Genomic DNA, 14,491 nt, shown 5'->3' with positions numbered 1-14,491 from the left:
TTTGGAAGAGGTATGCCTGGACGTATGCCTCAAGGAAGGCCTCGATCGTCTGTGGGAATGATGCTTGGAAGCAGACCTCGAGGATCAAAGAGACTTCACCCCGGAGATAGAAGCAGTCGAAGCCACCAGGGAATGGATAGGACTGGAAGCTGTGGATCGAAGCTCCAGAGGCTTGATGGAGGAACCTCGATGCACTCCCAAAGTCTCTGCTCCTTGTATAGAGTGTGAGGATTCCTGTTGAGGCACTTGCAAAGAATCTGCTCATTGCTTTATGTGCATAGATGCCAGACCAGACACTCGCAGAGACTCTGCTCCCTGCATAGAGTGTGTAGGCTCAGACTGAGGCATAGGAAATGGCTCGACCTCGAGGGAGTCTGCAGAATGCCCAGGCAGAATATTAGTAAGGAACTGAATGAACTGTTTCTCTAACATGGTCTGGAAAGAAGCCGGCAAGGATGGATCTGCGTCTGAAACTGGACCATCTGCTTTGGCTGGAGGTTCCAGAGAGGCAGTGGAAATGTGCTTCAACTTGAAGTCTTAGGCACCTTAAGCACCACCGCTGGAAATTTCTACTGAGCTATCTGACCTGAGGATACAGGGGAAGATACAGCAGACGTCGTCGAGGAAAGAGCCGCTGCAAACGAAGAAGGTCTGATGAGGCTCGAGGTCGAAGCAGTGGAGGCAGGAGGACCCTTGATCGAAGGCGAGTCCGAGGTCGGCTTCGGAGTCGAGGACGAGGTCGAATCCATCCCGAAGAGCTTTTCCACTGAAAGTAGACGACGTTTAAGAGCTCAGGGTTGAAGAGTAGCACAGCGCTGGCATGACTTTGTGTGATGGTCTGGCCCAAGGCACTTGAGGCACCTACTGTGTGGGTCCGTGAGAGAAATCGCACGCTGACACTGGCTACATTTCTTGAAGCCTGTTGTTGGCCGGGACATAGGAGGAAAAACAGCCGCCGCAAAGTCGAAGCCTCTAGGCTGCGGCCGAGCGGCTTGCCCTGGCAGCCGAACAGAAGAAATAAATTTTTTTTATTTTTTTTTTTAAACAGAAATAAAAGAATAAAAGAAAAACACAGCGATTCGTAAAGAAAAAGAACACAAATCACGGTGAGAGAAGGCACGAAGTAACAAAGTTAAACGCAGAAAGTCAAAGACGGACTTCCCGGCTCCGCGGAAAACTGAGGAGACACGCCCTGTGATGGGCGCTCATGCATGGTGCGGCTGACTCAAAACTTCTAGTTTCTACAAGCAAGTCTGCTTGCGAGGCTTCCGCATCGAGGGGCTCCGTCGATGACGTCACCCATAAGTGAGAATAGGTTGCCTGCTTGTCCTGGGATAAGTGGTTATACGGGGTTAAATTATTGGTAAAATTATGTACAAAAGGCACGCATGTTTAAAACTGTGGACTTGCAAGATCAGATATATGCACTAGAATGGGATCATAAGGGTGGGAGCCTACCCCCTGAGAAAAAAGTAAAATTATATCAACTTAAGTTAGAGCTGCAGGCATTAGATTTAGAGATAATTAATACTAAGCTCCAATGGTTACGCCAGGAATACTTTGAAACAAATAATAGGGCGGGTAGAATATTGGCCCATAAATTGAAAAAAAAAAACCAGCTTCGCAATGTTGTTGTGCGTGTGCATGGCCCGACCAGGGACTGTATTACACCTGGCCATATCCAGCAAGCTTTTATTAATTATTTCCATCAGCTATATCAACCTGAGTATATACATTGAAGGAAGCAGATATACGTTCCTATCTAGCCGAAGCCTGGAACAAACATAAAGATGATCAGAAGAAATGTCACAAGGCGGTGAGGGATGCAAAACAGGAATATGAGGAAAAAATAGCCCAGGAGGCCAAAAACTTCAAGCCCTTCTTTAGATACGTGAAAGGGAAAAAACCTGCAAAAGAGGCAGTGGGACCCCTGGACGACCAGGGAAGAAAAGGGTACATCAAGGAAGATAAACAAATCGCAGACAAACTAAATTCCTTCTTTGCGTCCGTCTTTACGAAAGAGGACACCTCAACAATACCTGAAGCGGAGAAAGTGTTTGCAGGAGAAACAGAAGACAGCCTCACCACAGTTGAAGTGGACTTAGACCAGATATACTATCAGATCGACAAACTTAAAAGTGACAAATCCCCTGGACCGGATGGGATTCATCCGAGAGTCTTAAAGGAATTGAAGGTTGAAATCGGAGAGTTATTGCAAAAACTTGCAAACCTGACAATCAGAACTGGACAGATACCGGACGACTGGAGGATAGCGAACGTCACCCCAATTTTCAAAAAAGGATCGAGAGGGGAACCGGGCAACTATAGACCTGTGAGTCTTACGTCTGTCCCCGGCAAGATGGTTGAAGCACTGATCAAGGATAGCATAGTCCGGCACTTGGACGCACACGACTTGATGAAACCCAGTCAACATGGATTCAGGAAAGGGAAATCATGTTTGACGAATTTACTCCAATTTTTTGAGACCGTGAACGAGCAAATTGATAGTGGGAAGCCGGTGGACATAATATACTTGGACTTCCAGAAAGCGTTCGACAAAGTTCCACACGAAAGACTTCTCAGGAAACTACAAAGCCATGGCATAGAGGGGGATATACAAAGATGGATAGGCAAATGGCTGGAAAACCGAAAGCAGAGAGTGGGCATAAATGGGAAGTTCTCCGACTGGGAGAAAGTGACTAGTGGTGTACCCCAGGGCTCGGTACTTGGGCCGATCCTTTTTAATATTTATATCAATGACCTGGAGGAAGGAACATCCAGTGAGATCATCAAGTTTGCAGACGATACAAAACTATGCCGGGCGATCAGATCGCAGGAGGATAGAGAGAAACTCCAGAGCGACTTGTGTCGGTTGGAAACATGGGCAGAGAAATGGCAGATGAAGTTCAATGTGGAGAAATGCAAGGTAATGCATTTAGGCAATAAGAATAAGGAATACGAGTATACAATGTCAGGTGCAACTCTGGGGAAGAGTGAACAAGAAAAGGACCTGGGTGTACTGATAGATAGGACCCTGAAGCCGTCGGCACAATGCGCGGCAGCGGCAAAGAAGGCAAATAGAATGTTGGGCATGATAAAGAAAGGAATCTCGAGTAGATCGGAGAAAGTTATAATGCCGCTTTATAGGGCAATGGTCAGACCCCACTTGGAATACTGCGTCCAACATTGGTCTCCCTACCTAAAGAAGGATATAAAACTGCTGGAGAGGGTGCAGAGACGAGCAACAAAACTGGTGAAGGGTATGGAGAAACTGGAATACGAGGACAGACTTATAACACTAGGATTGCTCTCCCTTGAGAAAAGGAGACTGCGTGGGGATATGATCGAGACCTTCAAAATACTGAAAGGAATCGACAAAATAGAGCAGAGAAGATTATTTACATTGTCCAATTTGACACGGACTAGAGGACATGTAATGAAGCTAAGGGGGGACAGGTTCAGGACTAATGTCAGGAAGTTCTGCTTCACTCAGAGAGTGGTTGACACCTGGAATGCCCTCCCAGAGGAGATTATGACGGAATCGACCGTCCTAGGCTTCAAGAGCAAACTAGATGCATATCTCCTTAAGAGGCATATAAGGATATGGTGGACTATAAATTAAGCCAGGTGTACACCTGGCAGGGCCTCCGCGTGTGCGGATCGCCGGACTTGATGGACCGAAGGTCTGATCCGGAGAAGGCAGTTCTTATGTTCTTATGTTCTTATCTAGATTCTATACATTTACCTAGCCTTACACCTGGGGAAGCTACTGAACTTTCTTTGCCCTTTACAGTGGAAGAATTAACATGGGTTTTTAAAGATATGCCGGTGGGAAAGTCACCTGGATACGACGGCTTTACCGCCAAATTTTATAAAACATTTCAAACCATTTTGAGTCCCCCTTTGTTGCATTTTCTTAACACCTTGGAAGAAGGACAGGAATTGCCTTACTCTTGGCGTTTAGCTGGAATAACTTTGATATTAAAACCAGGTAAAGATCCGACAACTCTATGGGCCTATCACATTGCTAAATGTGGACTATAAATTGTTTTCTAAGATTTTAGCTAAATGCCTACAGACATATATGCCTCATTTAGTAGCTAACGATCAATCTGGGTTTGTACAGGGCAGCCAGATGTTTGATAATTTTCATCAAGTCTGTCATATAATATGGCAGGCTGCTGGTAGGCATGACTCGACTCTTATTCTAGGTATCGATACCGAGAAGGCATTTGATAGGGTTTATTGGCCCTTTCTGTTTCAAGTATTAGATCATGGGGGTGTCTGGATTGAATGTGATATTGATGGACAAGAGAATGTTAGACCTGTATGGAGATTTAATAATACTGTACATTGCTAGCAGATTCCAACTTCATAAAGGAATTTCAGTCAAAAATGAATGACTTCTTTCAGTTTAATGTTTCAGAAGAAATACCCATAGAAACGTTATGGGATGCATTTAAGGCTACTATGAGAGGACATATAATTTCATATTCATCATATATTAGAAAACAACTAAATAAAGATTTTACTCTCTTAGAGCAAGTATTAAAAATCTAGAGTTAAAATTGAAGTCAAATTGGGATCCAAATACTTATCAGGCCTTTTAAAAGCAAAATTTAGATATAATTGGAAAAACCATGACAGAATAAGTTTTTGGTGGGTGAATCTGTGTACTATGTACAGATATGAAAGAACTAATGCGGAATGTAGAGGATTTAGTAGTGTATTTAATAAAATTTGGAGCCAATTGACTAAATTTGTGAAATTATAATAATGTTTATTTATTTTTGTACATTTACCTTTACACATCCATGGGGGGAGGTGGGTTAGAGGAAGGGCAATAAATATTGATGGTTACATTTGGGTAACTTTATTATCTTCACTTTATATTATATACTATGATATGTTATGTTACCATTAAATATAGGAATTCTGGAAAATTTCGAATGATATATATGTTACCTGTACTGCTAATAATGCAATGTATGTAAAAATTATTGTTCTCTTATTTGTATGGCACTGTTTCAGATTAAAAATCAACAAAGATTAGAAACCAGAAAAGATGGGGATATCTGGAACTTTCTTTCATTGGCTTCAACTGCTATATATGTCCCCTTTGGTCTCAATTAATATTAATGGAGGATATACTGATTGATTTACTTTAGGGAGGGGGACCCGTCAAGGTTGTGCCCTATCGCCTGTACTCTTCGCATTAGCCATGGAGCTTCTTGCTCAATTAATACGAGAGGCTTTAAATATTACAGGTATAAGTTGTGGTGGCTGGAAACAAAAATATTATTGTTTGCAGATGACATCCTTTTTACAATATAAGATCCCTCCACCTCGCTGAAAGCTGTAGTGGAAGCCCTGGTAGCTTATGGACAGATGTCAGGATTTCAGATAAATATGTCTAAGTCAGAAATCTTGGATCTTACTCTGTCAGATTTACACCGTAAATGGATCTCTAGTAATTATTCTTTTAAATGAGCTTAACAATCACTACAATACTTGGGGATTAATTTAACTAAGCAAATGGATTTACTGTATATTGTTAATTACCCTCCCCTTTTGAAAGCGATCTGGCAAGATATGGAGAGGTGGAAACATCTTAATATCTCCTGGCTAGGCAGAGTACAAACAATTAAGATGGTGGTGCTCCCGAAGTTGTTATATCTTTTCTCAGCCTTACCAATCCCTCTATCTAGCAAATTTTTTCTACACCTGGAGCGGATATTTGCTTATACATGGCAACATAAAACTCCAAGGGTATCTCATGTGATGATGTACCAACCTTGGAAATTGGGGGGGAATAGCAGTGCCACATTTTCAATATTATTATCAAGCAGCCCAATTACGATATATAATCAACTGGAAATGGGATAGGGGAAAATCATGGGTGCTTATGGAGCAGGAGATATTGGGCACGCCTCCGTTGTGGGCGATACCCTGGTTCCAAAACCCACAACTTTTTGCTATAGCTAAGACAGGGGTGCCCAAATGGTCAATCGTGATCAACCAGTAGATCGCAAAGGCAACATGAGTCGATCGCATTGCCTTTGCGATCTTTTTCTCCCTGCTGCTTCCCCGAGCCAGGCCTGGCGTGTACAAGCGCTGGACTCACAAGACTTCACCTCAGATGTCAATTCTGACGTTGGAGAGTAAGTTCTGGGTCAGCCAATCGCTGCCTGGCTGCCTGGAACTTCCTGTCTGACATTAGAATTGACGTCGGAGGTGAAGTCTTGTGGGCCCGGCACTTGTACATGCCAGGCCTGGCTTGGGGAAGCAGCTGAGAGAAATCGGCATGGTGGCTTGGGGGTGGGGGTAGGGAAAGAATTGGGGAAGTGGAGAAATCGGCACGATGGCTTGGGGGGCAGAGGGAGAGAGAAAGAAAGGCAGAAATAAAGAAATATTGGCTTTACAGAAGAAGGAAGTGCAACCAGAGACTCATGAAATCACCAGACAAAAAGGTAGGAAAAATTATTTTATTTTCAATTTAGTGATCAAAATGTGTCCGTTTTGAGAATTTATATCTGTTGTCTATATTTTGCACTATGGCCCCCTTTTACTAAACCGTAATAGCGGTTTTTAACGCAGGGAGCCTAAGAGCATCGAGAGCAGCACAGCTTCTTGCGCTAAAAACCACTATCGCAGTTTAGTAAAAGGGGAGGGGTTATATTTACCCATTTTAAAGTCATCTGCCTTAACCTCTGAAAAAAATCCCAAATACAAATGATAATTAACATTTTCTCTGCGTACAGTGTGCTTTGTGTTTTTTAAAATTTTATTGTTGGTAGATCATTTTGACGGTCATTTTAAAATTAGCTTGCAAGCCAAAAAAGTGTGAGCACCCCTGAGCTAAGATATCTAACCCTGTAATACGACATACTCTCAGTCTGTGGACCCAGGTGCGTATGGAGATAAGATATGGAGATAAGATCCATTTTAGGGGGCAGCTGTTATATATTTATATAGCTGATGCCCCGGCGTTGCACGGGTATTTAATTATAGCAATAATACTGTAAATGGATTTAAATAAAGATACTTTATAGTGGTGAATGAAATAATTTTGTTACAGCTTTATAAAAAGTAAAATATTCAAAGTATAATGTGAAATATTTGACAAAATGAATACAATTCAACTAACACAAAAATTGATTATAAACAACATTTTTAGTTTCACCTCCAGGAGCAAGAACATATACATTCTTGGGTGAACCCACCCTTCCCACATGTGCAGGTGGGCCGCGAGACCCCCAGAACATATCACCCCAGGTAGTGAGGGATCTGCATACCAAGTTTCGTTCAAATCGGTCCCACAGCTTCTTACATTTTTTCCATTGACTTGAATGGGTGAAATCTGATTTTCTGTTTGTAGCTCCGCCCACGTGTGCAGGTGGGCCGCGAGACCCCCAGAACATATCACCCCAGGTAGTGAGGGATCGGCATACCAAGTTTCGTTCAAATCGGGCAAGCCGTTTTTGCGTTGGCAGCTCTTTACATTTTTTCCATTGACATGAATGGGTGAAATCCGATTATCTGTTTGTAGCTCCGCCCACGTGTGCAGGTGGGCCGCGAGACCCCCAGAACATATCATCCCGGGTAGTGAGGGATCTGCATACCAAGTTTCGTTCAAATCGGTCAAGCCGTTTTTGCGTGATCGCAGCACACACATACATACATCCGATTTTATATATATAGATATATATATGCATAATTTTGCTCCAGGTGAGGTTGATGTGGCCTTCCATCTATGGGGAAGGAAAGGTCTTCAAACATTGGAACAATTACTGGAGGATGGGAAAATTGTCCCTTTTGAAGTACTGATGGAAGAATATGGCCTCTTACTAAGATCTATTTTTCTATAGACAAATTGAAAGTTTCATTAAAAAAGTGGCCCTTAGAGAAGTCATCGCTGAACAGTCGCATCTAGGGAGGGCTATGATAAAAGAGAATGGGAGGGGTAGTATCACTAGATTATATAATGCACAATTGGAGCATCTTCATTACCCTCTGAAGTATAGATGCCGTTGGGAAAAGATAATTGGTAAATGTTATATTGATAAAGAGTGGTTTAAAATAATGTATTCCCTTCTCTATGGCACTATAGCTAGTAATATGATAGAAAATGGCTATCAGATTTTTTTTGTTGGTATTACACTCCAGTGCGACTGCGAGCTATGTATGGGAAAGGATCGGATAAATGTTGGAGAGGATGTGTAGAAATGGGTACTTTTGAACACATATGGTGGCATTGTATAAAAGCACAGACCTATTGGGATAAAGTGATTTCCTTTATTGCGGCAGTGCTTGGCACTTCGATACCTAAAATTATGGAGTTGAATGTGGGACCAGTTGCCCTGTCTATTAAGCAGCAGAGAGGGATACATTTGATAACGACAGCAGGTCAACTTGTTTTGGCATCTGCTTGGAAACAAGATCTTCCGTCATTTCGAGTACTGTTGACTAAAGTTCAATATATACATCAAATGTCATTTATATATCATTTGGGGTACTTATGAAACTTGGAATAGCTCCCAAGGGTGTATTCCTATTGATTTTTGAATTATAACTTATTATATTTTTATACCTAATGAATCTCCTGCACACATCCTCTCACCGTGGTGAGAGGGTGGAGGTGGGGAGGGTTAGGTTATAGAAGATATATAGATGATTTTATATTTTTAGTATGCGTCAAGGAATAATGTACTGCTCTATGTTTGGCTATATAAGATAATGTTTTAAAATTTATTTAAATTATTAAGAAAGCAATTGGGAAAAAAAAAGGTATACACTTTTCCCTCAATATTCGTTAGGGGCAGAGCCGGCCCGCAAGTATTGAAAATTCGCTAATAACTTTTGAACTGACTCTGCCTCAACCCCGCCTTCCTCCCGGCATCCTGGACCTTTTTTTTAAATGAAACGCTGCATCCTGGACCTTCCTGAAGCTTACCTGGTGGTCTAGCGGGCTTTCGGGCCAGGAGCAACCTTCCTACGCTTCTGCCCCGTACAGATCACTCATACAAAATGGCTGCCATGAGTTCCCGTGGTCTCTCGAGACTACGATGGGAACTCCCCGCATCCATTTTGTATGAGTGATCTGCACGGGGCAGCAGCATAGGAAGATCACTCCTGCCCCAAAAGCCCGCTAGACCACCAGGTAAGCTCCGGGATGCAGCGTTTCATTTAAAAAAATTAAAAAAAAAAAAATCCAAATAACCCAAATCCGCGGATACTGAAACCATGGATTTGGAGAGAGTAGTTGGATGTCATCCGTGAAGGAGTGAATCTGTATTTGATATTTGTGGGCTATGTCTAGGACTGGTTTAATGTAGAGATTGAATAATAGGGGGGATAGTAGAGCCCCTGTGGAATATCATATTTATCAATTTTGGTTTCAATAACGCATCGTTGAACAGTATGCTTTGGGAGCTACTATTCAGGAAGAAGGCAAGAACCCATGTAACGGTTTTTTAGATTCCAATTTCAGAGAACCGTGCAATAAGGAGAAGATGGTCAAAAATGCTGAACGCCGCACAGAGATCCAGCAGCAGAACATCATTACCCTTATCCATGAGTTTCCAGCAGTCGATGGTGTCGAGAAGAATGGTTTCAGTACTGTGGAATTTCTTGAATTCTACTGGAAGGCAGATAGGAGGACTCTGTCGATAGAGTGTAATTGGTTTAACACTGGGTAGGTCATTTGGATTTATATCCTGTCCTCCCAGAACAGCTCAGAATGGATTACAAGTTAACATACATAATAAAACAAAATAGGGTTTACATAATAAAGCATAACAGGGGGTTGGAGACAGGTCTAAGTTAGGGTCGAGTGTGGTTTTTTTCAAGATCGGTCTGATGACTTTCAGTTTGCAGGCACTACACCTGTTTGTAGAGAGATGTTGATGAGAGAAAGGATGGAGTCTATAAAAGCATCTTTCACAGCCACTAGGAATAATACAAAGTAATACTTAAAAATCTAAGGCAGACAGATGTCCAGGTTGGAGCTGGAAGGACAAATAGCATCTAGTATCTCAGCGATATCATCATTGGAGACTGTTTCAAAGTGAGTAGGTTCCCAGTTGTAATTTTAAGTATGGAGGGAAAGACAGTCCAGGGCTCAGGAAGAACAGGGAACATACACCAGATTTAATCTACAAATAAATACAGCCTTTACCCTAGTTAAGGCAAGTACAAAGTGTTTGAGTTTTTTGTTGTACATATGCAGTTTCTTTCAAAATGAGCTTGTAAGTTCACAAGTGTAAAGGTGTCCAACACTGTTCTAGCTGCTGTTTCTTCTGGTTCACCAGAATTGTTTCTCTTCATTGTGGGGAGTTCTTGGATGTTTTCTGTTTGTTTTTGGATGTTTTCTGTTTGTTTTGGGAAATGTACAGTACATCTCTGAAAATATTTGAGTTGTGCTGAAAAGTTCTCAGCCCATCCAAAAAAGTTGGGGCAGTCTCCATTTATGGCTATACACTTAGTCCAGCGAGTCTCCACTTTTTTCATTATGTCAGAAAAGTACTGAAAAAAGTGGAAACTCGCTGGACTAAGTGTATAGCCCTTGATAGAAACTGTCCCCCCCCCAAAGGTTAGTTGGGCTGATAACTTTTCAGCACCCCCTCTTACACTGGGCTGTTTTTTCAAGGTAATTGGGTATGATTATAAAAAAGTATCTGGCAACACTGAGTAGTAGGTGTGTGTGTAGAAGACTGGAAGAGGTGAAAGGAGTTGGGGGCTCAGGAGTGTGTATGGGTGCACCCTAAGAATGGGGTAGAGGTCTGTAGGAAGGTGCATAAGAAACTAATGTGATGATGGTGGTGGAGGGAGAGAACTTCATGTGTAGGAGATGCCAGCCCTTATAAATGGGGAAATTCTTGACACTTTATTTGTAAATTTCTTGTGCAGAATCACCCCTAAAAGTTCCACCAACTATACATTTCTACATATCAGGGGGTCTAGATATGAGGGGTCTCACACTTGCCAGAGACAGTTCTCTTCTCTCACCCCCACATTTTTAAAGTCTGGTACAGGTTAACACACTTCCCATTAAAAATAAAAAAAACTGGCATGAGAGTGAGAAAACGTAGAATAACAAAGTAATACTTAAAAATCTAAGGAGATAACTAAAGAATTACAGAAGAGAAACGCCTAGGGAAAAATTACAAAGACTAGGTCTTGATGAAACGATGTGGAACAGCCAAAGGGAGCGGGGGAGACTCAATACGAATTCCCCCCTCCCTAAGATCTCAATGGTCTGCCCTACATTTCTCGGGATTTCAGCCCACACTCCCCCCCCCCCCAAATAAAACCCTACGCTATCGGATAAAGATACATTTTTTTTCTTTTAACTTATGATTCAGATAACTCAGTCTACACTAACCTATTTACATAGTTTCCGGAAGCTTCCACAAAAAAAAAACAACAAACGAAAAAAAAAAAAAAAAGCAAAACGGCGCCATTTTACTGCAAGTGTAACGCGAGTAGCCACAGCTTGCTCTCTTTCCGCCGTACATCAGAATCGTCCCCCGTTGCTGTTAAAACACCTGTTTAGCGTGTCATGGCTGCGGTAGCAAAGATACACGAAAAAGTTGCACAGAGGAGGCAATGACAATCAACTCCGGGGTTAAACACACACACAGACACAAAAAAAAAAAAAAACCTCCATGCCAGGGATGCATCTCTGCACCCCTTGCCACCACCCTGCCCTGCCTCCTAACCAAGAGAGCCCCGCTTCCCAGCTGCAATATCAGGAGACGGAATAAAAACACTTTTTCCCCTGCATCTGTGGGGTTCACTGGACTACAGCAACTGGAACCTTTCAGCATAAAGTCACTCTCCAGTAACACCTAAGAATGGAGCTGCTCGATCTAGGATTCCATCCAGCGCCATTAAATACGTATTTATTTCTACAGCACAGCCATTCTCTCTTAATAGTGGCTTACAACCTCCCCCCCCCTCACCCACACACACACACACACAGTTCCTAAACACAATATAAAATAAAACCACGAGTTGTTAATTTATGCTATAATTGAAAAATGACTCGCCTGAAAACACCAAAAAGTCAAATGGAAACAATATCACATTTGAAGTAATATGGTTATTTCTTAATGTATTAAGCAGAAAGATCATCCAGTATTGAACATTCAAATAGTTCAAATGCTGAAAATATAATTGTCAAAAAAATGTATCACTGTCTATAAAAGTTATAAAGATTTTAAGAAAAGGCGAAATATATTAACAAGGTAGAGACTAAATCTCCATCCTTCATAATATATATTTAACAAAATAATAAAATACACAGCAAATCCAGCAATCAACAGATCACACAGAAGACTAAGGTAAGAGGGAAAAGTATTCCTTTATTATCGTCCTCTGACAAGGAGGGGGCGGAGGACGATGACGAGGAAAACGAGCCACGCAAATGTCCTTCCCGGGTCACCACGCTTCCCTGCTTTATTCCTCCTTTTCCCAGCCCCGTCCCCTGTCTCGCAATGACTCCGCTGCTCTCTCCACTTACCCAGGCTTTGGTGTGTATTTTTTTACGTAGTGGGTCTCGTCACTGATTACGGTAGGAGTGGATGGCCGAAGCAGCTACCCACGTAGACTCCACGTCAGCTCTGATGCTGATAGAAAATGTCGCCCAAAGCTCCGTGTCTCCTAACCCCTCCCCTCCCGATAAAAAAAAATAATAATCATTAAAAAAAAAAAAGCCTCTACTAAAAGTAAAAAAAAAATAGCCAACCAACTAAACTCAACGCCCAGTAGGGAAGAGGGAGGAGCCAGCTCCGGAAATAAATAAATAAATATAAGCAGAGATGGGGTGGGACTTACAGGCCAGGCGGAGGCCGTCCATGTTGCGCGGCCCTCCGCGGCAGGAGGGTGAGACGTAGGCGTTGGAAGAGAAGGAGGCGGGGTTGAGGGGTGCCGACGTTGCTAACCGAAGCGCGCTGGCGTTAGAAATTCGGCAGCCTCGAGGAGTTGAATCGGAACGCTAATTGGTTACAAACAGTCAACCGATCGGGCGCGAGTCCCGGATATGTTTTTTTAAAAATGCCCGAAGTGGATTGGCTGCCTGTCGGAATCGTTTGCTTTCTAACTTGTCTCCATTCCCACACATTTATGTTTTACTTTTTTTCTTGAAACTTGGCCTCTTACAAATTAAAGTTAAACTTTTACTTTGAGCTACGTCTGATTTTTATATGTTTCGGCATTTTTTTTTGTGGTTGGTACATGGATGAGGGTTTATATTTTTTTCTTGTGCGTAATGTTTTAAATTTAAAATTGTCTGACCGTTAGTCTTGTTTAGTTTCAGTAGCTTGCGTAGACAGTTTGGGAGTTTCTATGGCTCTGGTATACTATGTGAAAAGAGGTGGCTTATTGAGGTTGATCTGTTAAATTATGCGTGTCGCTAATGTATATGGCTGTGTATAAAAATGTCATCTCCTTTTACAGAATACACCATACTCCTATATACATAAACAATTTTTAAAACTGGTGTCTTATTTATATCTCCCTCTTCACTTACCCCCCCCTCTCAAATATGAATGCTCTCTTGACAAGAGCGGGGCAAGGCACAACTTGCTTGAGTTTGAGGCAGGCTTGGCGCCTCCTCTGGTATAGGAGTCCAGAGCAATTGCTCTCACTGCCAACACTGGTCCTAGTAAGATTCCCTTAACTTTCCTAATTGCATTTGCTCTGATATTACAACAGTATGTACCTTGGGTCCTGTGAAGCATTTTGTAATATTTTTGCAAAGGTACAGCAGGGCAAAATAGTATCAAATATGAAACTACAAATATAAAGGGAGAAGGGTAAATAGTGGGGTTCCCCAGGGGTCTGTGCTGGGACTGCTGCTTTTTAACATACTATATTTATCTAGAGATGGGAATAACCAGTGAGAATTAAATTTGCTGATGACACAAAATTGTTAAATCACAAGAGGATTGTGGAAAAATTGCAAGAGGACCTTGCAAGAATGAAAGTCTGGGAGCCAAAATAGCAGATGTCATTTGTTTAATGTGAGCAAATGCAAAGTGATGCACCTGGGGGGGGGGAGGCTGCGTTGCCATCCATCAATGCTGGGAGGAAGGGCCTGTGTTGTTGTTGTCATCGATGCTGGGGGGGCCCATTGCTATTGCCGTGTGGGGCGGGCCCATCACCATTTAAAAAAAAAAATTGGCAAGGTGAGTCGCCCTTCAGCAGGCCCCACAACTATTTCAGGTCAGACCCTAGGCACGTGCCTACTGGGCTTACCCATTAATCCGGTCCTGAGTGGAGGAGAAGGGTACAGCTAAGAACAGCTTATCTGAGGAACGGAGTTCTCTGGGAGGTGTATAAGAGAAGCGAAGAGAGATATTGAGGGGCAGCAGAATGAACACACTTGTAGGTCAGCAATAAGATCTTAAATTGTATTTGATTGCAGATAGGGAATCAGTTAAATGACTTAAGGAGAGGGGTGACATGAGCATAGCGAGGTTGGTAGAAG

The 14,491-nt window shown here is 42.3% G+C and overlaps 1 protein-coding gene across 6 annotated transcripts in view; it reads right to left on the bottom strand.

The window, feature by feature from the left end:
* CREM (cAMP responsive element modulator) overlaps positions 1-12,940 on the bottom strand; it is a 225,475-nt gene extending 212,535 nt beyond the window's left edge. For 4 of the 6 annotated variants that reach the window (XM_033931522.1, XM_033931520.1, XM_033931523.1 and 1 more), the window contains exon 1: positions 12,524-12,675. The gene's annotated coding sequence lies outside the window, so the exon portion shown is untranslated. Of the gene's footprint in view, positions 1-12,523; positions 12,676-12,837 lie in introns of those variants that run through there. The other 2 variants (XM_033931521.1, XM_033931524.1) reach the window with 2 other exon arrangements.
* Positions 12,941-14,491: the final 1,551 nt, after the last annotated feature.

The sequence above is a fragment of the Geotrypetes seraphini genome, chromosome 2 (genome assembly GCF_902459505.1).
Source record: "Geotrypetes seraphini chromosome 2, aGeoSer1.1, whole genome shotgun sequence".
NCBI lineage: Eukaryota > Metazoa > Chordata > Amphibia > Gymnophiona > Dermophiidae > Geotrypetes > Geotrypetes seraphini.
Note: the sequence above shows the minus strand (reverse complement) of the source record. Positions and strands in the feature narration are given on the sequence as shown.